The 27,132-nt window shown below is 44.4% G+C and overlaps 1 pseudogene; it reads left to right on the forward strand.

Moving 5' to 3' along the window:
- LOC121994817 overlaps positions 1–14,379 on the forward strand; it is a 104,588-nt pseudogene extending 90,209 nt beyond the window's left edge.
- Positions 14,380–27,132: the final 12,753 nt, after the last annotated feature.

Consider the following 27,132-nt stretch of genomic DNA (forward strand, 5'->3'; position numbering starts at 1 on the left):
CCAAGTTGGGAGAATACGACGTGCAATACCAGCCTCGTACTGCCATTAAAGCACAAGGCTTAGCAGATTTTCTGACAGAAGTCCGTCAAGAAGATTATGAGGAAACTTGGAAAGTTTATATGAATGGGTCGGCTACTCAGCAGGGCAGTAGTGTAGGACTCCTGCTGGTATCTCCTCAAGAGGATATACTACAATTGACTGTTCGATTAAATTTCAAAGCTACTAATAATGAAATAGAATATAAGGTCTTATTGGCAGGGTTACAAGCTGATAGGCATGTGGGAGCTGCCAAATGATTATTTATTTGGATTCCCAATTGGTAGCTCAGCAAGTAGCAGGCAATTTCGGGGTTAACAGTAATAAGTTACAAGTATACCGAGAGGCATACGAGAAAATGAAGGAAGAGTTCAAGGAGGTTACGGTGACTAAGATCCCTAGAACTAAGAATAGCTGAGCTGATGAATTAGCCAAGATGGCTAGCTCTCTGACCACTTGGGCGCTAGATCGGTTGATTGTGCAGACCTTCCTGATAGCCCAAATATATCTGCAAAATAATATGGAGGAGCTAATTGTTAGAGGGCACCAATGATTAGCTATCTTCCAGAAAACATCTTACCAACAGATCTAGAGGAAGCACGGTTGGTCTGGAAAAGAGCTCATGCTTATGTCATGATCGGAGACCAGTTGTACAAGCGAGTCTTCTTTAAGTCGTTCCTCAAATTTTTAGACATGGAGGAGGCAAAGCATTTTTGTGGGAAATACACCTGGGTTGTTACGGAAATCATGCTGGAGGTAGAACGCTATCCCGAAAGGTATTACTGGTCGGGTACTTCTGGCCCTCCTTGTTGGTGCGGGAAGCATCCGACGATCGAACCTTAGTTTTGATAATGGCAAAGGGATTCAAAGTTAAGCTTAATTGTTATCTAATGTGTATGATTGAGTGTTTTAGGAAAGTCCTAGCTGCAGTTAGGCAAGTGGAAAACCCTAGGGGGTAGTAACCCTACGTCATAGGTGGTGGTAACCTTATACGGGAAGTCTTGGTGGGTCGGAGCTTCGGGCAAAAATCCTAGGGGGCGGTAACCCTAGGTTAAAATCCTGGTGTCGTGAACCGGGTAGAAGTCTGGACGAGTCGTGGATCGGACGTCCAGCATGAAGACCGGAAGCATCGGACGCTGAACAAAAGTCTAGTCGGTCTGGTGGACCGAACTAGCAAAAGGTGAACTCTCCTGAGAGGAGTAGGTGAGGACGCGTTCCCCACAGAGGGAACAGTAGGCATCAGTTCGACCTAGGATTTTCGGTGGAAAATTCGAAGTCAGAATCGGACAGCCCAAAGGCTGTCAAATATTTCATTTATTATTTTTATCTGTACTAACTGTGTTTTACAGGATATGTTTGTGTTTTGGGTCTAACATGTCTTGCAGGTACAAATGAGTAAAGTTTTCCCTCGGATGAGCAGTGTCCGAGGAGCCTCCATGGAGCTTGGAGGCGCCTCGGGTACAAAGAGATCAGCTAGCTGCGAAGTGGGGCTGAAGGCGCCTCAAAGGAGTCTGAGGTGCCTCAGACACTGGCTTGGAGGCGCCTCAGAGGTTTGTCAGAGGCGCCTCCAGGCAGGGATAAGCAGTTGTCAGCGGAGCTTATCGCAGCGCAGAAAGAGGGATAAGTGTTGGGGTTTAAGGTGCCTTGTCTGGCATTAGAGGCGCCTTCAACGTCCAATAAAAGGACATCTTGACCAGCAGTATAGGGAATCAATGAACAAGAAACCCTTCTCCGATAAGCTGCTAACGAGATAGTCCGACGAAGCTATAACTCGACGCCGACGACCCGAAGCTTCCAAATTTATTTTTCCCATTGTCGTTGGTATAATTCTTATTCTATTTGTATTTAACTTGTAATAATTTTATGATATTATAGTTGTTGCCCACAGTAAAAGTTCAACGAACTTGGGCCTTGGAGTAGTAGTCGTCACAGGCTCCGAACCAAGTAAACAACCTGTGTTAGCGTGTGTTTCTCTTATTAATTTCCGCTGCATTTATTACTCGAGTTTTACAAATCGAACAAAATAGCCACGAGCACTATTCAACCCCCCCTCTAGCACCTCTCGATCCAACACTCCTTATAAAAAGAAGCTCAAAAATGGGTGAGCACTTGCCTATCCTGTCAAAAGCATCAGAATTTGAAACACAGACCCATCACCATGCTAAGGACATCCGTAGTCTCTTTTCTCTTTGACCAATAGGGAATGGATATAGTTGGTCCATTTCCCATGGCACCCGATCAAAAGCGATTCTTACTAGTGACTGTGGATTACTTCTCCAAATGGGTGGAGGCGGAAGCTCTGGCTAGTTTCACAGAGGGTGTTGTCATTCAGTTCTTATGGAGGAATATCCTTTGTAAATTTGGGATACCGCATAAATTAGTTTCTAACAATGGGAGGCAATTTCAAGGTCGCAAGCTTCAGGATTGGTGTCAGGGATTCAGTATCAGTCAGACCTTCACTTCTGTGGCGTATCTGCAAAGCAGTGGGCAAACAAAAGTCATCAACCAAGAGATAGTGCGAGGATTGAAGGTTAAATTGGATCATGTGGGAGGTAATTGGTTGGAAGAATTGCCTAATATTCTATGGGCATATCGAACGACCCCTCGAGAAAGTACTGGGCTCACTCCTTTTCATTTGGTCTATGGTAATGAGGTGGTAGTGCCTATAGAGATCGAGGTACCTTCCATTAGACGAATATTGTATGATAAAGGAAATGCAGAACGGTGATTAACAGAGCTGGATCTCATCAGTGAAGTCTGCGAACGGGCAACAGCCAGATTGGAAGCTTACCGACAAAGAATGCGACAAAATTACAATAAAAGAGTAATCCCTCGATTCTTTATAGAAGGAGACCTGGTATGGAAGCAAACCAAGCTAGTCGGGGAAGTAACCAAGCTAACACCTCAATGGGATGGACCTTATAAAATCATTAAGAAATTAGCATCAGGAGCCTATTACTTGTAAGACGCTCGTGGTAAAAGGTTAGACCGGCCTTGAAGTTCTAATTACTTACAACCCTATCGCACTTAGATAATTTGTCTTTTTGTAAAGATAAAGAATAGGGTGATAAAGGGCAAGGTCTATTAAGTATGACATGCGAGTTATGTCCAACACGACCTCCGGGTCAGGAGCGGTTACCTGGTTCAGAACAAGTGGTTCCTAATAACTGTACATATCATGACTCACTAGGTGCCCCAAACTAGGAACTGTATGTGTAGGTCTCATTATAGTAGAATACCAAACAAGAATAAATCATACTTAGCATCCAAATTTACATGTTATAAACACAAAAGGTTTAACTCGCAGATAGGTTCATTTAAACTCGTCAAATACATTGTCAGGAATTTCTCTTAAGATCCGTTGGTGGTCTAGAAAGTCTTCAAGAGGGGCTGACGATAAATACCCTTTTTAATATAATTTCCTGAGCACCCCTGCCGCCCCTAGGCTATCACAGTGACGAAACGGTCGCCTACTTGAGTACCAAACTCCAAGGAATGCAAGTATGCCTCCGTGCTCAGTCTACATCGTTCATTTTCCCCTACCTTATACATTGCCATAGATGAGGCAATCTCCGAGGAAACAGAATGGGATTGGGCTAATTCGGTCTGTAACGATTGTAATTCCTTGTCTCGAGTTTCCAAGTCCCTGCTCTGGTTCATTAGAAGTATCCCTTTAGAGTGTAGCTCTTGAATTTGTTGATCCAGTTCCTGTTTATAGAAGGCCTCGAGCTTGTTTTTTCCTCACGGAGTTGCTTGATTTCCTGATCGGTTTCTCTCAGGGATTGTCGGTGGAGGGCATTTGTTCTCTACAAAGATGCTATGTCTCCCCTTAAGTGATAGCTGGCTACGGCTAGGTTATTAAGTTGAGTCTCCAACTCATCCACCTTATCTTTCAAAGATTTGTTCTCTTGATACAGAAAGGAGAGCGTTTGAATTAACACTAAGGACTCGACAAAGCCCTAAACATACGATAAGGGTCCATCAAATAGAAAGGGAAGTAATGGGAGAAAGCATAGGAGGAGACTTACAGAGACGACCCATTTAGAGAAAAGATCCAGTTGGACAGGAACAGGAAGAGCATGCATCTGCTGTAAACTTTCTTCCCAGCGGGTCGACAACTGCCCCCTTAAAGTGAGGCGACTGGTGGGAGCATCCGATTGACAGCGTAAGTGCCATTCAGAGGGTATGGCTACTCTGAAATAGGAGTAGGAAGAACACTGTGAGTGGGAGGGTCCAGCCTGAGTCTCATCATGAGTAGTCTCGTCGAAGGCCCCGCTGCTGTGCCCTGAAACTCGGACTGAACAAAGGCAAAGGGTGGCGAAGATGCAGGTCGAGAAGGAGTCGCCGAAGTAGGACGAGGTGCTTGTGCTGGAAAAGGGTCCACCGGAATGGGGAAAGGTTCCGAAAGAACTTCCTCTTTAACCACCGGAGCCTTTCCTTGGGAGTTTCCCTCTCGAACCTCTGGTGGGGTAATAAAGGCACCTGGAAGTTGTGAACCTGGAGCAGCGGTAGGAGGAGGAGGGGGAGTCTGAGCAGCAGGTGGATCTGTTGAGGCTAGGTCTGGTCCTATGGATCTTCATCGAGGTCTATGGCGTAGCGGCCGGTCATTTGAACCCGAATCCTCTGGGGGCGATCGAGACTGGTGAACAGGGCAGACATGATTCGTTGAGCAGGATCGGGAGTAAAATGCACACGGGTGGCGGATCGGGAGGTTGGTATAGAGGCTGATCTGGGATCTGAACGGGGAGCTGATTGGAGGGTTGATTAAGGGACCGATCGGGGAGCTGGGGCCCCGAAGGTTCCAGGGTGAGAGGAGGCAGAATGGGGAAGACTTCTCTGAGCCAGGATAAGATGGCCTCTGCGGTCTATTTCCTGGTTGCTTAAAGGCAAAGGATGGGCCTCCGAGGCACGATTCAAGGTGTTGGCTGGAAAAGGAGTTTCAAAATTAAAGCTGCAAGCAGGGAAAAACAAGTTAAGACTAAATAAAATTTACTTAGGGAGTGGGGCAGTTCAGAGGGAATGCGACTTATCCTAAATAAAAATAGCACATCCTCAGCCAATAATGTGAGCAGATTCAATCGCCAACACGATAACTGGGTAAAAGCTTCCATAAAGAGGGGATCAATCTGGAAATCCCCCAAGTGAGGCGCTACTAGAAGGGATGGCTACCATCGAGTAGGCCATTCCACAGCGGCAGGGAAGTGAAGGAAGAAATATTTATCCTTCCAGTCGTCATCAGAGGAAGGGATGGAACAAAAGAAGGTAGTGCGAATACGGGCTTGAAGGCAAAAGAAGCCCTCGCACTGACGGCGAGGGGTAAAGAAGTAGTGAAATAAGCGAGGAGACCAGGAGATATCACACACTTCACAGAGGACAACAAACTCATACAGGATCCTCAGGGAATTGGGGGATAGTTGGCCTAGAAGAATTCTAAAATAGCGGCTCACCGCAGAGAAAAGGGAATGGGCAGGGAAGCGGAGACCAACAACAAGTTGCTCCTTAAAGAAAGTAACATAACCCCTCTGGAGGGGTAGAGACTCAGTGGATCGCTGAAGGTATGATGATGTGCATCTCCTTAGAAACCTCATAATTGTAACGAAAGTCATCTAGGTCCACTCTCGAAAAGGTGGAAACTCCAGGAGCATAAACAGGTGCAGGGGACACCATGGGGAAGACCAAAGCAGTAAACCAGCAGCTAATCACAGCAGGTGACGGGATCATAGAGAAAAGTGCAGAGGAGCGGAGAAGGAAGTATATTTATATATTCCACTCTCAGGGGCATTATTGTCATCAAGCATCTGATGGTCCATAGCGTGGATACCTCAAGTCCTCCGAACAAAGGGGTCGTCAGATCAGCATAGAGAAAAGTGTCGAGGAGAGTTGTCAGAAAAAGTAATGGTGTGAAATACGAGGGTAATAAAGAGGTATGGTAGCCTCGGGAAGGAGCGCAGTCACAGTTATTGCTCCTTCAAACCCTATCACTACAAAGATTGGAAGATGTACTAAAAAGGGTAGGCCATCCACGATCCCAGTCAACGACATTGGTCAGGATATAAAGAAAGTTCAAACAGAATCCCGACCGAGGGATGGACGGATCTTGCTCGTAACCTCAGAGAACTAGTGGGCGTAAGACATGCAATAATCTAAGAAAAGGCACTTGCTCGATGGCTTAAGTAAACTAAAGTGGACATCAGCACGAGATTGGCCAACCTCCCCCGCCTTGTAGTCTGCCAGCTCTCCTTTAATCTTGTCCCCGTCAGCCCGCACTAGCGTTATTTCTCGGGCAACATGGGAAGCCTCCTCCTTGGCCTTGAGAAGATCTGATTGCAAAGATCTGATAGTTTCTTTCCCGGCCTCCCATTGGCTTTTGAGGGTCGTCTCCCGGTCGCAGCTGGCAGTTAGGTTTGCCTTGGTAACCATCAGTTCTTTTTCCAGAGTGACATAGGACTCTTGCATGGTCTTCAATTGCTCGGAAAGAGTGGTTACTTCCGCCTCTTTCTCTTCCAGGTCGGCCAAGATTTGGCGATGACATTGTCCCTCTGATTTCAGTTAGGATTTACTATCCTTCATGGCCTTTTCCAAAGTTTTTATTTTGTCGGAGGCTACAGTAGCCAAGGATCGGGCAGATTCAGTGGATTTTCTGGCCGCCTGGAGGTAAGATTGCACGGGGTCACCAGGAGTCGCAGGGTCAAGCACACTCTGCTGAGTTATGAGTAACTCCATTTCTTGTATACGAGCCTTCAGGGAGTCGTTCTCTCGTTGTAAACCCACCGCGACATGGGAAAGACTCAAGCCCATAGAATAGGCCAATACAGAATAAAGATGAGTTAAGAATAACTCTGGATATCCCAAATAGAAAAAGAAGGACTCACTGATAATATGCGTTGAGAAAATAGGTCTGTTCTCACCATCGGCGGGCGCCTACCCAAAATTGTTCATTGGCTGATTGCCAGAAGGTAGCTAAAGCCCCATGTAGCTGAACTTGACCACATAACGAGGAAGGGTCGCCTATATGAACAAGGTCCAGCCTGGCTATAGAAGGTAGGTGAAAGGAGGAGGAGAAGGCATATCCAGTCTTGGACCGTTCTGAGGAGGTCATAGGAAGAGGAACCGAAGGAGTCGAAGAACCCCCAGGCTGGTCTCCAGCTGGGTACTCGACCTGCTTGGAAGACACCGCAATTACCTAATTAGAGTTTATATGAGGTATTTCCAGGGGGTGCCCCAAGTCGCGCACAATTGGCTTGACTTCTAAAAGGCAACACCAGGGCAGGAATTATGGGAACAACCCCTGGGCCAACCCTCAAACGTCAATCCAATTTTTGGACCAGCTCCAAGGAGTTTTCCAACGACCCCCTAGTCGGGTTCCAGACTCTCGCCTCAGTACGAGTTATAAGTGAGCTTGTTCTCACTCCCAACAACCTCCCAGTCGAATTCCATACTCTCTCCCCCGGGCGAGTTATAAGTGAGCTTGCTCTTATGTCCAACGACCTCCCAGTCGGGTTCCAGAATCTCGTCTCAGTGCAAGTTATAAGTGAGCTTGCTCTCACGTCCAATGACCTCCTGGTCAGGTCCCAGCATCTCGCCCCCAGGCGAGTTATAAGTGAGCATACTCTCACGCCTCCAGACTCTCGCCTGAGTGTGAGTTATAAGTGAGCTTGCTCTCACGCCCAACGACCTCCCGGTCGAATACCAGACGCTCGCCCCCGGGCGATTTATAAGTGAGCATGCTCTCACGCCTCCAGACTCTCACCTTAGTGCGAGTTATAAGTGAGTTGGCTCTCACGCCCAACGACTTCTCGGTCGGATTCCAGACTCTCGCCCCTGGGTGAGTTATAAGTGAGCATGCTCTCACTCCTCCAGACTCTCGCCTCAGTGTGAGTTATAAGTGAGCATGCTCTCATGCCTCCAGACTCTCACATTAGTACGAGTTATAAGTGAGCTTGCTCTCACGACCCAACGACCTCCCGATCGGATTCCAGACTCTCGCCCCCGGGCGAGTTATAAGTGAGAATGCTCTCACACCTCCAGACTCTCGCCTTAATGCGAGTTATAAGTGAGCTTGCTCTCATGACCCAATGACCTCCCGATCGAATTTCAGACTCTCACCCCCGGTCGAGTTATAAGTGAGCATGCTCTCATGCCTCCAGACTCTCGTCTTAGTGCAAGCTATAAGTGAGCTTGCTCTCACGCCTAACGACCTCCTGGTCGGGTTCCAAACTCTCGCCTCAGTGCGAGTTATAGGTGAGCTTGCTCTCATGACCCAACGACCTCTTGGTCAGATTCTAGACTCTCGACCTTGAGCAAGTTATAAGTGAGCATGCTCTCACGCCTCCAGACTCTCGCCTCAGTGCGAGTTATAAGTGAGTTTGCTCTCACGCCCAACAACCTCCCGGCCGGGTTCCAGACTCTCGCCTCAGTGCAAGTTATAAGTGAGCTTGCTCTCACAACCCAACGACCTTCCGATCGGATTCCAGACTCTCGCCCCCGGACGAGTTATAAGTGAGCATGCTCTCACGCCTCCAGACTCTCGCCTTAGTGCGAGTTATAAGTGAGGTTGCTCTCACGAACCAACGACCTCCCGGTCGAATTCCAGACTCTCGCCCCTGGATGTGTTATAAGTGAGCATACTCTCACGCCTCTAGACTCTCGCCTCAGTGCGAGTTATAAGTGAGCTTCCTCTCACGCCCAACGACCTCCCGGTCGGGTTTTAGACTCTCGCCTCAGTGCGAGTTATAAGTGAGCTCGCTCTCACACCTCCAGACCCTCGCCTCAGTACGAGTTATAAGTGAGCTTGCTCTCACGTCCAACGACCTCCCGGTCAGGTTCCAGACTCTCGCCTCAGTGTGAGTTATAAGTGAGCTCGCTCTCACAGCTCCAAACTCTCGCCTCAGTACAAGTTATAAGTGAGTATGCTCTCACACCTTCAGTCTAGTCCCAAACTCTTGCCCCAGGGCAGGTTGTAAGTAAGTTCTCACAGGCCTCGATGTTCGGCCGGGATTCTCGGCCCTCACCTCAGCACAAATCTCAATAATTTGAAAGGATTACACCAAAGACGAAATACTACGCAAGGAAAGAGGACACAAATGAAAAAGCAAGAGCAAAAGAGCATAGCGTAGTCTGATTAGCATTTATTTGATAAATCTCCTGGGACATCATTTGAAATACAGAATTTATTTGATAAAATTACCAAGGACTTGGGAAAAAATAGAAGGAGTTAATGTCTTGGTAAGAGGATCGAGTGAAGCAGGGTTCTAGTCTAGTTAGTCGGACTTGAGCCTCCTTCGACTAGACTTGAGGGGGAGGCTTATGATACGGTGCATAAAGGTAGGACCTGGTCAAGGGGACGTGACAGTCAGGAGTCAAGGGGATGTGGCAGTCAGGAATCAAGGGGATATGGCAGTCAGGAGTCAAGGGGATGTGGCAGTCAGGAGTCAAGGGGAAATGACAGTTAGGAGTCAAGGGGATATGACAGTCAGGAGTCAAGGGGACGTGGTAGTGAGTCAAGGGGGCTGCGACCCAACTAATGCTAGGTCTGGAGTTCCAGGCCAGAAATTAAGATAGGTTACTTGGGCAAGAGGCCCAGGTCAAGAGTTGAGGATGAATGCTCGGTCGGGATGTCCAGGTCAGGGGCTTAAAAAGGCTGTTCGAGTAAGAGATCCAGGTCAGGGGATCAAAAAGGTTGTTCAAGTAAGAGATCTAGGTCAGGGGCTCAAAAAGGATGTTCTAGTAAGAGATCCAGGTCGGGAGTGCGAATGGGTGTGTTGGTCGAGGTGCTCTGGTCAAAAAGCCGAGAAAATAACATCAAGAATAAGGAAGAAGGGGAAGGAAGCAGTCCGGTCAGTATTTATAGAACGAGGCTTCCAGGACAAGCTATGCAGGTCAAGATTTACAGAACAGGACTTACCAGCCAGGCTATACGGTTTAGTATTTATAGAACGAAGCTTCCAGGATAGGCTATGCAGGTCAGGATTTACAGAACAAGACTTACCAGCCAGGCTATGCGGGTCAGTATTTATAGAACGAAGCTTCTAGGACAGGCTATGCAGATCAGGATTTACAGAACAAGACTTACCAGCTAGGCTATGCGGGTCAGTATTTATAGAACGAACCTTCTAGGACAAGCTATGCATGTCAGGATTCACAGACCAGGGCTTACAGGTTAGGATATGCTAGTCTGGATAGATCGGTCAACCAGAGCTTCTCCCTTCAAGTCGGTAGGTCACTACACGACAATTAAGCCAGAGAATCGCAACCACCTGTCAGGGAATAACTGGCAGGTGTCAATTCCAATGGTCGGTGACTCATTACCAGAAGAACTTTCCTGTTGTTGGTTGCTACTCGGAATATCGTACTGGTTCCCCTGTACAAAATTTTTGTACAAGTCCCGAACCTTTCCTAACAATATATTATGTTCTTTAGAAATTAAACTTGGGATCACAAACAGAACTTAATATTATTGATTCCAAGTTCAACTTACCTGTTCTTAGAGGTTTAGACTTGGATCGCAAATGATGCTTAACATTATTAATCCAAATCCACCCATGTTACAAAGTTGATTAAATATTTATTTCTAAAATTGGCTTCCAGGTTAAACATGGTGAGGCACTAGGCCTTCTTGGTTATGGGATCATCCACCACTTCCTTACAAAGCCTTTTAAAAAAATTCAATATTTAATCTTCTTGTAGTAACCCTAGGTTTAACCACTAAGAATAATCGAATCACAAGTTCGAAAGACAAAAGAAACACAAAAATAGAAACATAAAATCGATTTCCTAGAATCGTTAGCCTCTTGTGTTGGTATTTTATGATCCATACAAAGAAACTAAACTAGTATTATGTGGAATAAAACTACTAGTTATACCTTTTTTTGTTAACAATGACCTCTTGATCTTCTATTGTATTCCTCTCATTCTCTTGGACGTCGTGTGGGCGACGATCTACCAAGAAGAATTCCACCAGGACCACTTCTTCTTCTCCAAGACTCTTGAGCCATCAAGGGATGCCAAAATAGGAAATTCCTTCTCTTCTCCTTCTTCTCCAAGTATGCAGTCGGCCCTAGGATTCTTCCTCTCCAAGCAATGTTTCGGCCATTAAGCTTGATGAAAGGAAGAGGTGCTAAGGATAGGGCCGGCCCTAGGAGAACAAACAAAGGAGATAATAGAGAGGGATGGCCGGTCACACCAAAGAGAAAAGAGGAGAGAATAGAATTATGTTGTGTCTCATAAGGCACCCTCTCCTTCTCTTTTATAATCCTTGATCTTGGCAAAAAAAGGAAAGTTTAATTAAAACTTCCTTTTAATGGCCACATCATGTTATGGTAAAAAGAAAAAAAATTTACAACAAAAATTAAAGCTTCCTTTTAAACCATGATGTCTAAAAAAGGAAAGTTTTAAACATAATTAAAACTTCCTTATTTGTGGCCTCCCTTTAAAAGAGGAAATTTTAATAACAATTAAAATCTCTCTTTTTAAATTTCCTATTATACATGGCAATAAAGGAAAGTTTTAAAATTAATCTCTCTCTTTTAATATATGTAGATAACTACAAAAAAAGAAAGATTAATTAAAACTTCTCTTTTAAAATCATGGTTACATAAAAGGAAAGTTTTATCAAAAATTAAAATCTTTCTTTTAAACATTATAGACAACTACAAATAAAAAAAGATTTTAACAAAATTAAAATCTCTCTTTAATCTTTTGTAGATAGCTATAAAAGGAAAGATTTTAAAATCTAAAACTCTCTTTTTAAAACCATGAAAATGTCTATAATAGGAAATTTCAAAATTAAAATTTTCTTTTAAATCCCTTCATGAATGGCTACTTAAGGAAAGATTTTAATAAAAAATTAAAATCCTTTTTATCCTTCATGTGGTTGGCCCTTAGCTTGGGCACCAAGCTTTGGCCGGCCACTACTTGGCTCCAAATAAATACTTGGCCGACCCCCTTGCTCCAAGCAAGGTTGTGTCTGGTCCATTACTTGGATAAAAAGTGAACTTAGTGGATATAAGACTTCATATAAGAGGCTACAATAGGGACCGAGAAGAGGAATTGGTTTTGGTCTCCCGATGATCTTGAGCTTCCCGTGTTCACCCCGAACACACAACTTAAGTTCATCAATAACAACTCATACCACTAAAGAGCTACTATTGAACTACCGCACCAATCCCAAATTACATTTTGGGCTCCTTCTTATCATGAGTGTGTTAATCTCCTTGTGTTTAAGATATCGAATGTCCATTAATTAAATGAGCTACTGACACTCACTTAATTAACATCTAGCTCCAAGAGTAGCACCACTCAACTTTATTGTCATGTCAGACTAAGTCCGCCTGACATCATCAACCTAGATTATTAGGACACAGTTTCCTTCTATAACCAACAACACACCATATAAATAATATCATTTCCCAACCTATCGGGTCTTTTGATTTATCAAACTAAATCTCATCCATTGATAAGTCAAAGAAATAAATACTAAGTATACGTATTTGTTGTTATATTAGGATTAAGAGTACACACTTCCATAATAACTGAGGTTCTGTTCTTTTATTCAATCAGTATAAAAAGAAACAACCTCAAATGATCCTACTCAATACACTCTAAGTGTACTAGTGTAATTTTATAGTCAAGATAAACTAATACCAAATTACACTACGACCATTCCAATGGTTTGCCCCTTTCCATTTTGGTCATGAGCTACTATTTATAATTTATAAGAAACTGATAACATGATCTTTTATGTGTGACACCACACACCATGTTATCTATAATATAAATTAAATGGACAATTACATTTAACATAAATGTAGACATTGACCAATGTGATTCTTACTTCTAAATAAATGTTTATACAAAAAACTAAGCTTTTAGTATACATTCCAACACCTGTAACCTATGATAGGATGTCATGTGGTACTTACCCCCAGACAAGGTCTGACACCCGACATTCCTTGACATTTATCAAAAAATAGAAGTACGCACTACCATATAAAAAGGGGGTCCTCTCCCTTACACAGGTACGCTCTCTCACCTTTTCACATCTGTCTTTTACTTTCTGCAATTGTACCATTCTTCTGGGGAAAAAGTACCTGACTTAAGCGTAGGAGAGCCTGCTCTAGGGACTTTTTCCCTGGTTCTTGGTCCCTAACGTGGAGGGTGCTTGTCTAAGTGTGCGCAGGGAACTCCCGTCTTTGGACCCCTGTCATCACTCCTTGTCATCAGCCCATGGACTTGCCCGTGAAATACTGTACTCGTGGAAAGTCTCCGTCTCCTTCCGTTAATGCCAGCGACAGCATAGCCGACCTCCATCTGATTCAGATTTCGGACGGGATCATCCTCAATGCAGGAAGCCATTGTTATTCCTCCATGGGTTGCTTTGGCTATCCGACCTAGGCCTGGAGTCTAGGAATACGTCCGGGTCAATATCAGTGAGCTCACTGTGGAGGAGTTGGCTATTCCAAAATATTTGCATTTCAAGGAGGAACTTGCTGATGGAAGGTAGGTGAAGCTAAGACCTGTATCACTATCATCAGATGCTTTATAACTCTTTGAGAGAACCATTTGTAATTCTTCTTCTTTCATCCCACAGAACAACAACTTTGTATTGGAGTTGGATTTTGAGCCCTTCAATGCTTCTTTTCGTCGCCCCTCGCTGTCAAAATCTATAGGTAATGGAGTGCAGTTCCTCAACCGTCACCTCTCTTCAAAGTTGTTCCAAGACAAAGAAAGTTTGTACCCCTTGCTTAAATTCCTAAGGAAACACAACTACAAGGGCATGTTTAGTACTCAATTTTAGTTCAATAACAGATGTACACGTGCACACTTTTCTTGAGTAACTAGAAATTGGTTTCTGCCATTGGCAAAGATCTGTCCAGGAAAGCATTGAGCTTCTAAGCTTCTGTAATTAACTATTTTCATTCTTGCTATGTAGTCAATGATGTTGAATTATAGGATCCAAAGCCTTAGTGCCCTCGGGGCAGCATTGAGGAAGGCAGAGCAACATCTGCTGAGTATCCCATTGGATACACCGTACTCAGAATTCCAGCACAGGTAATTAATAACGGTCTACTCTGGGCATTGAAATATGTAGTGGAAATTTGTGAAATCATGTAACTTCCACGACTCTAAGTTTTGTTGATAGGTTGTTTCTTACATGAATGGTTTAGATTTCAAGAGCTTGGCCTTAAAAAGGGTTGGGGTGACAGTGCCCAGTATGTATATGAGACCATCCACCTGCAACTGGATTTTCTTGAGGCCCCTGATCCGATCACCTCGGAGACAAATGAGGCAAAATGCATGCAATCAAAAGAGGAAATGAAAACTCCATTACAATTCAAGACTTAAAATAAAGAACCAACGAGTCACACAAGGAATCGAACCAATGTTATCCGGATCTTGAAGGTTATTGTTGGAAGCTTCAGATGGAACTGATCTAAGGAGCTTGGTGAAAGAAGAAGAATAGGAAGAAGAAAAGAATACGAGAACAATAATAGATTTTCTATTGATAATTGTCCTAAGTACAATATATAATGGTTAAAAAAAGGTACTCGATCAATTAATTAATTAGTAAATTACAGAATAATTCTAAAAATTATTCTAAGAATTATTCTAATAATTATAACAGAATTATTAGAATAATTCTAATATTATTTTGAGTTAATTTGGTGATTTGATTCGGTCAATCTTGGTGATTCTCTTTTATCTCTTTTACCCCCACCCCGACAAATTCAACGGGAGATTTCTGCCGTTGAGTTTGCTTGCTAGCTTGTTGAAACGGTGTTTGGACAATGGTTTAGTAAAGATATCAGCAATTTAATCCTCCATAGAAACATAAGAAACAGATAATTGTTGAGTTTCCACACACTCTCGAACAAAATGAAAATCAATTTCCACATGTTTTGTATAAGTATGAAAAATCGGATTTGCTGTGAAATATGTTGCTCCAATATTATCACACCAAATTTTGGGTGCAATATTTGATGCAAGATGAAGTTCAGAGAGAAGTGATTGAAGCCAAATAATTTTAGACGTTGTATTTGCTATAGCTTTATATTCTGCCTCAGTGCTTGAACGAGAGACAGTAGGTTATTTTTTCGAATTCCATGAGATAAGGTTTCGTCCAAGAAATATTGCATATCCACTTGTAGAGCGTCTATCTTCAGGAGAACTTGCCCAATCCGTATCACCTTAGACATGTAAATCTCGAGACGATTGATGATATAAAAGAAGATCATGTAGAATAGTACCTTTGAGATAGCGAAGTATTCTTTTTACATTATCCCAATTTTGTTCAGTTGGAGCATGCATGAATTGATAAGCACGATTTACTGCAAATGTAATATCAGGGCATGTGATAGTGACATATTGTAAGACTCCAACAATGCTTCGATAAATTTGTGGATCAGACAGAGCAGGAGAGGATGTAGTTGTAGAGCTGCTTATAGCAATTGGTGTAGAGACTGGACATGCTCCATCCATTTTAGCTTTTTGAAGAAGCCTAGTAATATATTTGCTTTGAGAAAGAAGATAGGCTTCCTCATGTGGAATAAGTTCAATACCAAGAAAAAATGAGCAATACCCAAATCTCGAGTAGGAAACTCTTGATTGAGAAGACTTAATAAAGTTGTGATACCCTTATAATCATTGTCGGTTATTAGAATATCATCCACATAAATAAGAAAAAAGATCATATATCCATCATTATAATTGTGGAATAGAGATGAGTCAGTTTTTTATCTAAAAAATCTTTGAGCTTGTAACCAACTAAATAATCGATGAAACCATGCACAAGGAGCTTGTCGAAGACCATATAAGGATTTCTTGAGTTGACAAACATGAGATGGAAATTGTGGATGAATGAACCCAGGTGGTTGCTTCATAAATACAGTTTCCTTAAGATGGCCGTGAAGAAATGCATTTGAAATGTCTAATTATCGTACGGGCCAATTATAACTAACAGCTACTGATAATAATAGTCTGACAGACGTAATTTTGATGACTGGGCTAAAGGTGTCATTGAAATCAATACCTGGTTGTTGACTAAATCCTTTAGCTACAAGTCGAGTTTTGTATCGTTCAAGAGAACCATCAGCTCAATGCTTAAGACGGAATACTACTTAGAGCCTACAACATTCATGGAGGGAGTGCGCGGAACTAGGCTCCATGTTCCATTGTGGAGAAGTGCATCAAATTCTGTAGTCATTACACTACGCCAATTTGGATCTTTATTCGCCTGTGTAAAATAAGTTGGTTCAATAGATTTTGAAGAAACTACTAGAGCTCGTGGAAGGGGATGTCGAGTTGTCATTGGTGGGCAACGTGCATAGATATCACTTAAGGTAAGCATGCGATGAGGAGCAGTATCATCTGAATCACTTGTTGATGGTGACGAGGAAGTAGGCTGACATGGTGTTTTAGATGACGGACTTGTATTATCTGAAGAACCAGAACTAGAAGCATATTATCTTCAATCGGCAATGCTTCCAAGGTTGGACACAGAATAGGTTTCATAACATCTTTCCTTTTATCAGTATGCACTGCTCTCAATGGAGTAGCCATTTGGGTTGATTCTGATGATCTAGGAGAATTTGTGGAAAGTTCTGGAGCAATACCTAGGATGTCATCTCCTCTTGCATCTCCCATGGGTTTAATTGGATAAGCAACTTGTGGTAATTTAGATGGGATATTAGGTGGTGTCAAAAAGGTACCACCGTTTGAAGATGGAGTTGTTGTGGAGGCTGCAAAAGGAAATAGAGATTAATCAAAAATAACATGCCGAGAAATATATATGCGTCCTATCGGTATATGTAGACAACGGTACCCATGATGCAAATTACTATAACCAAGGAAAACACATTGTTGGGAACGGGGATTTAGTTTATGCTTAGAGTAAGGTCGTAGCCATAGATAACATGTACAACCGAAGATACGTAAGAAGGTATATTTAGGAGACTGATTATGGAGTTTTCCCATGGGACTTTTATGGTGAAGTAATGGAGTAGGTAAACGATTAATAAGATAAACTTCAGTTTGAACTGCGTCATCCCAAAATTTAAGTGGAGTTGATGCATGATTGAGAAGAGCTAAGGCAGTTTCAATTATATAACGATATTTCCTTTCTACAGAGTCATTTTGTTTGGGAGTGTGAGGACATGAGACTCGATGGAGAATGCCCAAAGAGCCTAGATGACGATGAAGTGCTTGATTTTCTCCACCCCAATCAGAGTGGAGGGAGAGTATTTTACGGTCAAAGAAACGTTCTACGTGTTTTTGGAATTGACAAAAGATATCGAAAAGATCAGACTTTCGTTTCATGAGAAATACCCAAGTAAACTTGCTAAAATTATCAATAAAAATCACATAATAAAGGAAACCTTGATTTGATAAAATAGGAGCAGGACCCCAAACATCAGAATGAATTATTTCTAAAAGAAAACTGGACATATGAGAAGAAGAAACAAAGGGCAATTTATGACTTTTTTGCTTTCAAACATGCTTCACAAGAATGAGATGAGGATGACAGAGATGTCGGTAAGTCAAACTAATTAATGATTCCTTGAACAAGACGTAGAGATGGATGACCAAGCCGTGCATGCCAAGAGGTTTTATTTGTGCATTCTCCAATTAGAGCTTTGGTGGATGTAGGTTGAAGGTAGTAAAGATCATCTCTAATTTCTCCTCTGAGCAGGGTGGTTCTGGTTGTCTGATCCTTCACAAGACAATAATGAGGGTGAAATTCAAAAAACACATTATTATCAAGAGCAAATTGACGAACTGAGAGTAAATTTTTAGTGATAGAAGGAACATGAAGTGTATTACGCATAGAAAAAAGTCGACCCGAGGAATGAAAAAATGTGTTTCCAAGGTGAGCATTTTACAAACCTGAACCGTTGCCTACTTGTACAGTGTCATGACCATGATAGGAGGAGGCCTCTGTAAGAATGTCATAATATGATGTAACGTGATGAGTTGCTCCAGAATCTGGATGTCATCCTGAGATTGAAGAATTTGTCATAGGTATATAAGTATTGCTTGCAAGAGAAAATGCTCCTGGGTGATATGATGGAGTTGAGGTTGATGCTTGAGTTGTGGATGCAAAACCTCCAGTAAAATTTAAATCATATCTCTTATAACATTGATGAGCAAAGTGACCATTCTTGAAACAAATCTGACAACGTCCTCGCCCTCGATCTTGTCCTCGACCTTGTCTTCGACCTCGTCCATGTCCTCGTCTACCTTGATCTCCTTGATAGGTAGTACTATTAATCTTGTGTGCCGAAAGAGCAAGAGAATCTGAGACTCTTTGAGATTGTAATTGTAGAAGTAGCTCATGCGAAGAGAGCAAGCCATGAAGGGTACCAAGGGACACTTGATCTAAGCGAGTAGTTATGCTAGGAATAAAGCTGTCATATTGAGACCCCAATCCTACAAGAACATGTATTAGTAAATCTGGATCTGAAATTAGATGGCCAATCGCAGCCAAATTATTGACAATGGTCTTGATTGATTGCATATATTCATTGATAGATTTGGCTCCTCATTGCACCGATTGTAACTGCATGCGAAGTTGAAAAACACGTGCTTGAGAGTGTGAAGTAAAGGTTCGAGCAAGAGCTTCCCATATTTGATGAGAACTAACAAGCCCTACAATTATAGGAAGTATAGGCTCACTAATAGTTGAAATCAGTCATGTCATAATTAGTTGATCCTTCTTACTCCATATAGTAAAGTTTGAATCATCTTCTTGCGGTTTAAGAGAGGTACCATCAACAATTCCGAGTAAATCATGAACATGAAGTAGCGAAATAAATTGTATTTTCCAAAACATATAATTATCATTGTTGAGTTTGATGGATAAATAAGACATGACATTTAAGGGTAAGAAAGAGAGTTGTGTCACAAAATTTGTTTATGTGGTGGAAGATGGAGAAGAAAGTTCTGACATTAAAACGAGTTGTGTAATGATAACTTATGTAGGGTGAAAGATAGAAGAGAGATTAGGAGCAAAGGAACAAATTTGCTGGAACAGCAAGTTGCTGTTGTGAATGAGTTGCATGGACAAGCAACTCAATTTGTTTGGTGTTGCCAATAACGACCACCAGAATATCCTTCTTCGTGTTGACGTGACAGAAAAGAAAAGGTTAGAGCAATTTTGAAAAGCACGGAACAAATTCGAAAAAGCATGAAACGAGAGAAAAGTAATTTCGAAAAGCATGGAGCAAATTCAAAAAGCATGAAACGAGAGAAACGGCAGCAGTGCAATCATAAGGTGCACGGATATAGCCAAATAGATGTTAATAAGAGTTCGTCTTTATTAATCTTCGCCTCAAAAAATTGAGAGAAGAGAAAAAGAGATGTTGTAATACCATAAAAGAAAAAAAATAGAAAGAAGAAAAAAAAAATGAGAATAATAATAGAATTTATTGTTTTCTATTGATAATTATCTTAAACATAGTACAATATATAATGATTAAAAAAAGTACTCGATCAATTAATTAATTAATAAATTATAAAATAATTCTAAAAATTATTCTTAGAATTATATTATTCTAATAATTATAATAGAATTATTAGAATAATCATAATATTATTTTTAGTTAATTTGATGATTTCTTACCTGAATGGCTTAGATTTCAAGAGCTTGGCCTTAAAAGGGGTTGGCGTAACAGTGCCCAGCGTGTATATGAGACCATCAAGAGCTACTGGATTTTCTTGAGACCCCTGATCTAACCACCTTGGAGACAAAATGAGGCAAAATGCATGCAATCAAAAGAGGAGATGACAACTCCATTACAATTCAATACTTAAGTAAAGAACCAACAAGTCACACAAGGAATCGAACCAATGTTATCCTGATCTTGAAGGTTATTGTTGGAAGCTTCAGATGGAACTGATCTGAGGAGCTTGGAAGGCCTGACTGGAGAGGCGGCTGCTATCCGATTCTCAGAAGAAGAGCTACGGATGAGAGCTGATCAGAGAGGAAATGCGAGTGTGATCTAGATGGAGCGAGTTGAGCTGTGCTTGTGACAAAGAAGCTATGTGGGATGGCCGGATGAAGCTTCTCCGACAATTGATCTGTCGACGAAGAGGCTGTGGATTGATGAAACCAGCTATAGCACTTCTCCTGATCGGGAGAAATCTACAGCAAGAAGAGATGATGGCTCCTGAATCCGGAAGCTGGATGAGAAGGGCTAGTGGAGAACCTCAAATCCGAGTGTTCCCACTAGGGGCGGTTGGCAATGGCGAAGAAGCAATGAGATCTGGCGACCGGTGGTGAAGATGACTGAAGGAGGTGACTCGTGGGTGGAGAGCTCTTTCAATCGAAAAAGGGCTCCGACAGTGATGATAGGGATGCACGAGATCTAGCGTTGGGGAATGAGAGGTGCGCGTGAGGCTCCCTTCTGTCAGTTCCTCTCTTCAAACTTAGGCTTCTCCTCCTAATGCTCATTATTAGTGGTATTCATTCAATAGACCAGATCATCCCCCAACTAGATGGAGAGTCTAGATCATTCAGATTTTTTTTTTAACCCGTGGTTAGAGGAGGAAATTCCGTCGTTAAAGACATGCCATTAAAGATCAAAATTAAAAATATCGTCATTAATGACAAAGCATTAGCAACGGATCAAAATATTATCGTTAATGTGTATACATCAATGACGGACATTAAATCTCATCGTTGTTAAATCACCAACAACGACGATATTTGATACTATCATTGATATTCGTCGTTAAAAATAATTTTTCTAATAGTGAAGCCTAGTCATGCCAAGTTACCCATGCCAAGTCCAATATGATGAATGAGTCAAACCTAATCAGTCAAGATTTACAAAATAATATTAAGTCAATACTTTTATATTAATGAAGTTGCCCGTCCTTAATTAGCACAATTTGTTCAATACAAGATGAGCACAAATAAAATCAACTATTTACAAGGAATGAGATAATCAAAATATGACAATTAAATCAAATCAAATATCTATAAATTTTTATAGAATTATATTTATCCAATCTAAACCTTCTATAAATGAAGACCATGCAACCGTTTAATATTTCATCCTTAATTAGTAGGATCCTTAATTAATTATCTGCATCCTTAATTAGCAGGATTTATTCCATAAGAGATAAGCTATTTATAAGGAATAAGATAATCAAAATATGACAATTAAATCAAATATCTATAAATTTTTATATATTTATACAGATTCAATCTAATAATATCTTCATCACAACCGAACTTGTATAAAGGCAGAGCATGCAGCCGTTTAATATTTCATCAAGTTGTCTGTCAATTCTGATAAAGGCTGATCCCGTCCGGAGGCTGAGTCGGACGGAGACTGGTCCAGGTGTCCCGATGGTTGACGGGAGGTCGTAGAAGATGATTCGGCTCCCACGGGTGGCTGACGCTACTGCAGGACCCTGTACACACTCAGACAATCTCCCCCCTCACGTTAGAGACCGAAACCCAGGGAAAAAGTCCCCGGATCAGGCCCTCCAACGCTCAAGTCAGGTCCTTTTTCCCCAAAAAGAACAGAGAGAAGAAGAAGGAAAAAAGTTGTGGAAAAAAGTGACTAGAGAGTGTGTGCGCGTACCTGCATACGAGGGATTTCTCGCCTTTTATGCCCTCCTGCTTTTGGAGCCTGCCATCCTGTCAGAAAAAACGTTAGACGCTGGGCTTTATCCCCTAGTTCTGGACACCTGTCGTGCTGCTATTGGTTGCGCAAGCATCTTTCCGTTTAGGAACCTCCGCCTTCGTACATGGATTTTGTCTTGTAGTGGGGGACAACTGGCAGGCTACTACTGGTTATGAGGGCATCTTTTCGTTTTAGGAACCTCCGCTTTCGCCCGCATTGTTGATATGTAATGACTCTCCTCGACGGACCGTTGAGATTCTCCACAATCGTATTACTTAGCTCCTCCGATCCATTGTGTCCCTGCACCCGCCTGCACCTGTGGTTCGCATTTCCAGGCCTCCAACTCGCAGACCTGCAGCCCTAGCTGTCTAGACACAGCTACGCTGATCTTCAACCTGCATCCTGCGCTTTGTACTTCCTGGCCCTCCTCCGCAGGTCTGTAGCCCGGGCTGCTTCTGATCAGCTCTGTCGCTTCCGACCCATTGGCTTATACTTCCAGTTCTTGACCTCTGCATAGCCGATCTCGACTTGCATCCTGCACTTTGTACTTCCTGGCCCTTAACCGTAGGTCTGTAGCTCGGGCTGCTTCTGATCAGCTCTGCCGCTGCCGACCCATTGGCTTATACTTCCAGTTCTTGGCCTCTGCATAGCCGATCCCGACTTGCATCCTGCGCTTTGTACTTCCTAGCCCTTAACTGCAGGTCTGTAGCTCGGGCTGCTTCTGATCAACCCTGCCGATGCCGACCCGTGACCTGTGTTCCGCCTGACGTCTTTCCTCGTCTTCCGACGGCTTTGCCCCCTTGATCGACCAACCTGCCTGACCTCTAACTATCACCCCTGCTTGCCTTTAACCGCCCCATCAGCCTGACCCTTGACTGCTACATCACCTTGACTATTGACCACCACGTCCTCTTGACTTTTGACCGGCATATGGCCTTGACTTTTCCAACCCTTTCCTCATGGGCCCCTCCATTACCAACCGTATCACAAGCCTCCCTCACAAGTCTAGTCGAAGGAGGACGACAGTCTGACTGACTAGACCTTCGCACCTCTCTACGACGTCAGCATATCTCTGAGACCTCAGCATATCTCCGTGCTCCTGGCTCAGCACATCTCTGTGACCTCAGCATATCTCTGCGCGCTTCTGCTTCCTGCGTCACGCACCAACTTTTGTGTCGCATCGCCTAGGCTCTCACATCAACCTTTGTGTCGTGTCGCTTGGGATACCATGCCTCCTTTATTGCGTCGCCAGCCGCTTGGGGCGCCGCGCCCACGAAGTTGCTTTGACTTAGCTGCTACTCCTCTTTATAAGGAGCCTTAAGGTCGCTTCTCCGTGCTATCACGCTGTCTTACCCGCGTTCCGTCAACCGCTTCCCCACACGATGCATTCTCCTCCCTCTTCTCAGGAAGTTGACCAACCACCCTCCCGAATGCTGGTAAACGAACTCACCACGCTACTTGTCTCGAGAGAGCGCGAGCTAAATCGCGTGTCTCAGGATCGAGATCGCCAGGTAGCCGCTCTGCGTTCCATGGAAGACCAGTATCGCCTTGCAAAGTACTGCGTGGACGTGGAGAAGACGAGGAAGGAGCAGTGCCAGGCTAGCCTGCAGCGTCAACTTGGTCTCCAGGAACAGTTGCGTCGAGAGCATGAAAAGGAGCTATCCCTCCTCCGCGCGGGCCTCGAGGATAAGCAATGCACTATCACTCAGCAGCAAACGGTCATCAGATCTTTACGCGCGGAGCTGGCTCGAGCTGTGAACGCCCCTGAATCTCCCGACAGGTCTTCACGCGGAAGTGTTCATTCCCCAGGGCCAATTCCTTCCCCGAGTCAAAGCCGGCCCGGGGAATAGTTGTCTCAGTGGCTCCTTCGCCACACGACGTTCCTGCTTGTGGCCTTGGCTGTATCGCCTTCTTATTGGATTGTGCTGCAATGCTTGTACATCCGTCCCCTTTTGGCCAAGTTTCTCCTGCTCAATTTTCATCTAGCAAGTATTTTCTTAGAAACTGGCCCGTATGTAAGAGCCCAGAATTGTTTCATGATTCCTTTTCATGTATGAATTTAGGATAGTAAAACTGATATAAAGCTTAAAAACTGTAGTAGACATGGAAAACCTGATTTCATAGTTAATATCGACGCTGTAGGAGTAGGGCAGATGGCCTCTCGCATCCTTTGCCCTGCGCATTTGCTGTATATTTGCAATTTGCATAAAATAAAGGCAGGTGTAGCTGACCTGATTATAGAAAATGCTCCGCTCAATGTGAGGCACATCCCTCAGAAAGGTAGTCAGGTATAGGCACCGAGCTCGCTTATGATTTTCGCAGAGGGGTTGATTTTTGATTCCCGCATGGGGCCAACCTGAAAGGTCGTTGGGCGTGAGGACAGAGCTCACTTTTGAATCTCGCATGGGAGCCGACCTAAAAGGTCGTTGGGCGTGAGAGCAGAGCTCACTTATAACTCGCGTTGGGGCGAGAGTCTGGGGCTACCGACCTAAAAGGTCGTTGGGCGTGGGCACAAGGCTCACTTTTAATTCTCGCACGGGAGCCGACCTGAAAGGTCGTTGGGCGTGAGAGCAGAGCTCACTTATAACGCATGAGAGCTGACCTGAAAGGTCGTTGGGCGTGGGCACAAGGCTCACTTTTAATTCTCGAATGGGCCGACCTGAAGGTCGTTGGGCGTGAGCGAGCTCACTTATAACCTCGCGGGAGAGAGTGCAGGCTACCGACCTAAAGGTCGTTGGGCGTGGGCACAAGGCTCACTTTTAATTCTCGACGGAGCCGACCCGAAAGGTCGTTGGGCGTGAGCGCAAGCTCACTTATAACTCCCTGAGGCGAGAGTCTGGGGCTACCGACCTAAAGGTCGTTGGGACTGACACATGACTCACTTTTAATTCGGCATGGGAGCCGACCTGAAAGGTCGTTGGGCGTGAGCGAGCTCACTTATAACTTGGACTTCCGCAGGGGAGCCGACCTAAAAGATCGTTGGGCGTGAGCACGGGGCTCACTTTTAATTCTCGATGGGAGCACCTAAAGGTCGTTGGGCGTGAGAGCGAGCTCACTTATAACTCGGTAGAGTGGCACACCGACCCAAAAGGTCGTTGGGCGAGAGCACATGGCTCACTTTAATTCTCACATGGGAGCCGACCGAAGGTCGTTGGGCGTGAGCGAGCTCACTTATAACTCTCAGCGAGAGTCTGGGGCTACCGACCTAAAGGTCGTTGGGCGTGACAGGGCTCACTTTAATTCTCGCATGGGAGCCGACCTGAAGGTCGTTGGGCGTGAGAGCGAGCTCACTTATAACTTGACCGAGGCGAGAGTCTGGGGCAACCGACCTAAAGGTCGTTGGGCGTGAGCAGGGCTCACTTTAATTCTCGCATGGGAGCCGACATGAAAGGTCGTTGGGCGTGAGCGAGCTCACTTATAACTCGGGCGAGTGGGGCTACCGACCTAAAGGTCGTTGGGCGTGAGCAGGGCTCACTTTTAATTCTCGCATGGGGCCGACCTGAAAAGTCGTTGGGCGTGAGAGAAAGCTCACTTATACTCGAGGCGAGAGTCTGGGGCTACCGACCTAAAAGGTCGTTGGGCGTGAGCACAGGGCTCACTTTTAATTCTCGCATGGGAGCCGACCTGAAAGGTAGTTGGGCGTGAGAGCAGAGCTCACTTATAACTCGCACTGAGGCGAGAGTCTGGGGCTATCGACCTAAAAGGTCGTTGGGCGTGAGCACAGGGCTCACTTTTAATTCTCGCATGGGAGCCGACCTGAAAGGTCGTTGGGCGTGAGAGCAGAACTCACTTATAACTCGCACTGAGGCTAGAGTCTGGGGCTACTCCGGTCCGAGACCGGTGGCGATGGCACTGGTCCGAGACCAGTAATAATACTCCGGTCTGAGACCGGTGGAGATGGCGCTGGTCCGAGACCAGTAAGAATACTCCGGTCCGAGATCGGTGGCGATGGCGCTGGTCCGAGACTAGTAATAATACTCCCAAATGGCAAAGGCCTAGATGCATCACTCTTCTTCGCCTCCATCCGTGCCGACTACGCCGGCCTTATTACTTTAGTTAATTTGGTCGCTATTGCTAGATTTGGGCGTACTCATTTGTGTCGCGTTTCTTTCTACAATTGCATTACGCACAGTATAGAATTAAGAACGGAAGAGGGAGCGTAAAAACCCTTACTCAACCCCTGGGCCACAGTGCCCTTGCATCTTATGGTGACCCCGTAGTCCTCGCGACGCACCCGGCTAGTTGCTCAGATCGGGGCTACCCACGCAGAGCTACTCGCTCGGCCAATCCGCACGAGGAACACCCCCGCAGACCTGCTTGCTACTTTTCTGGTCTGACAATCGCTTCCGTTGCCCCGTCTTACCCGCGACCCTTTTGAATTGCTTGGCTTCTGTAGCTTCATGAAACTTCCCGCCTAGCCTCGAGCCTTTCACAAAGAATGCTTCTTTTTTGAGGCCACGCCTCTTTATGATTACCTTGCCTTGTCGACCTTTAATGCGTTCCTTCTCGCGATGACACCTGTCCGGCGCCTTTACTGCGCACGCCCCGTGACGCCAGCATCTGACCCCCTTTTGCACCCTTCGGCGCTTATTTCCCATCCGACGGCGTTGAGGCACATTGCCCCAAAAAGATATGCGGCTCAACTCTCGATGTTTCCTAGGAATGAATGGGCTTTATAAACCCTAAAGGCAGTCCGCTTTCCTTACCCCGACGCTTCGCCATCCTCCTCCTCCCTTCGTTCGCGGCCGTTTCTAGCAGTGCAGCTCCTCGTCCTGCTTGCGCCTGACCTGTGACCCTTCTTGTCTTCATCCCCCTCGTCTGCCTGCTCCTCACAGCCATGGATGGTAAGGACCCCCTCTGGTATTCACATTACATCTCTGATTTAGACCATCACGACCTGTCTTCACTGCAATCCAACTTGGGGCTAGACGCCACATATGAGTTTCGCCTTCCCACGACAGAAGAACATCCTTCTTCTCCCCCCGAAGGGTTTATCACTGTCTTTAAGGATCAGGTCTTAGGCGGTCTTCGCTTCCCTTTACATCCTTTTCTTTCTGAGTTGAGTCAGTATTGCGGGATTGGTATCTCTCAGTTTGCCCCCAATGTATTCCGCGCAGTCTGCGGAACCATCATCTTGTGCCGCATTTATCGAATCCCCTTGACTGCTAGACTATTCCATCACTTATATTCCTTCCGGCGAGCTGAGGCGGGGGTATTCAACGTTCAGGCCAAGCCGGACCTTAAGTTTTTTGATGACCTCCCTTCTTCCAATAAAGGCTGGAGGTCTCGCTTTTTCTTCCTTAAGCCCCCTGCCCCCTTAACGGGGCCTTCTCAATGGAGTTCTTTCCTCGCTTCGGACTTCCCTTCGCATGTCCATGAACCTGCCTGCTCCGCAGCTGCGGACAAGCTAAGAGGTGTTCTTGTTCGCCTGTCCGTGCTGATGCTGGAAGGCATTCTGCACGCTTTC

The sequence above is a fragment of the Zingiber officinale genome, chromosome 6A (assembly GCF_018446385.1).
Source record: "Zingiber officinale cultivar Zhangliang chromosome 6A, Zo_v1.1, whole genome shotgun sequence".
In the NCBI taxonomy this organism is placed as follows: domain Eukaryota; kingdom Viridiplantae; phylum Streptophyta; class Magnoliopsida; order Zingiberales; family Zingiberaceae; genus Zingiber; species Zingiber officinale.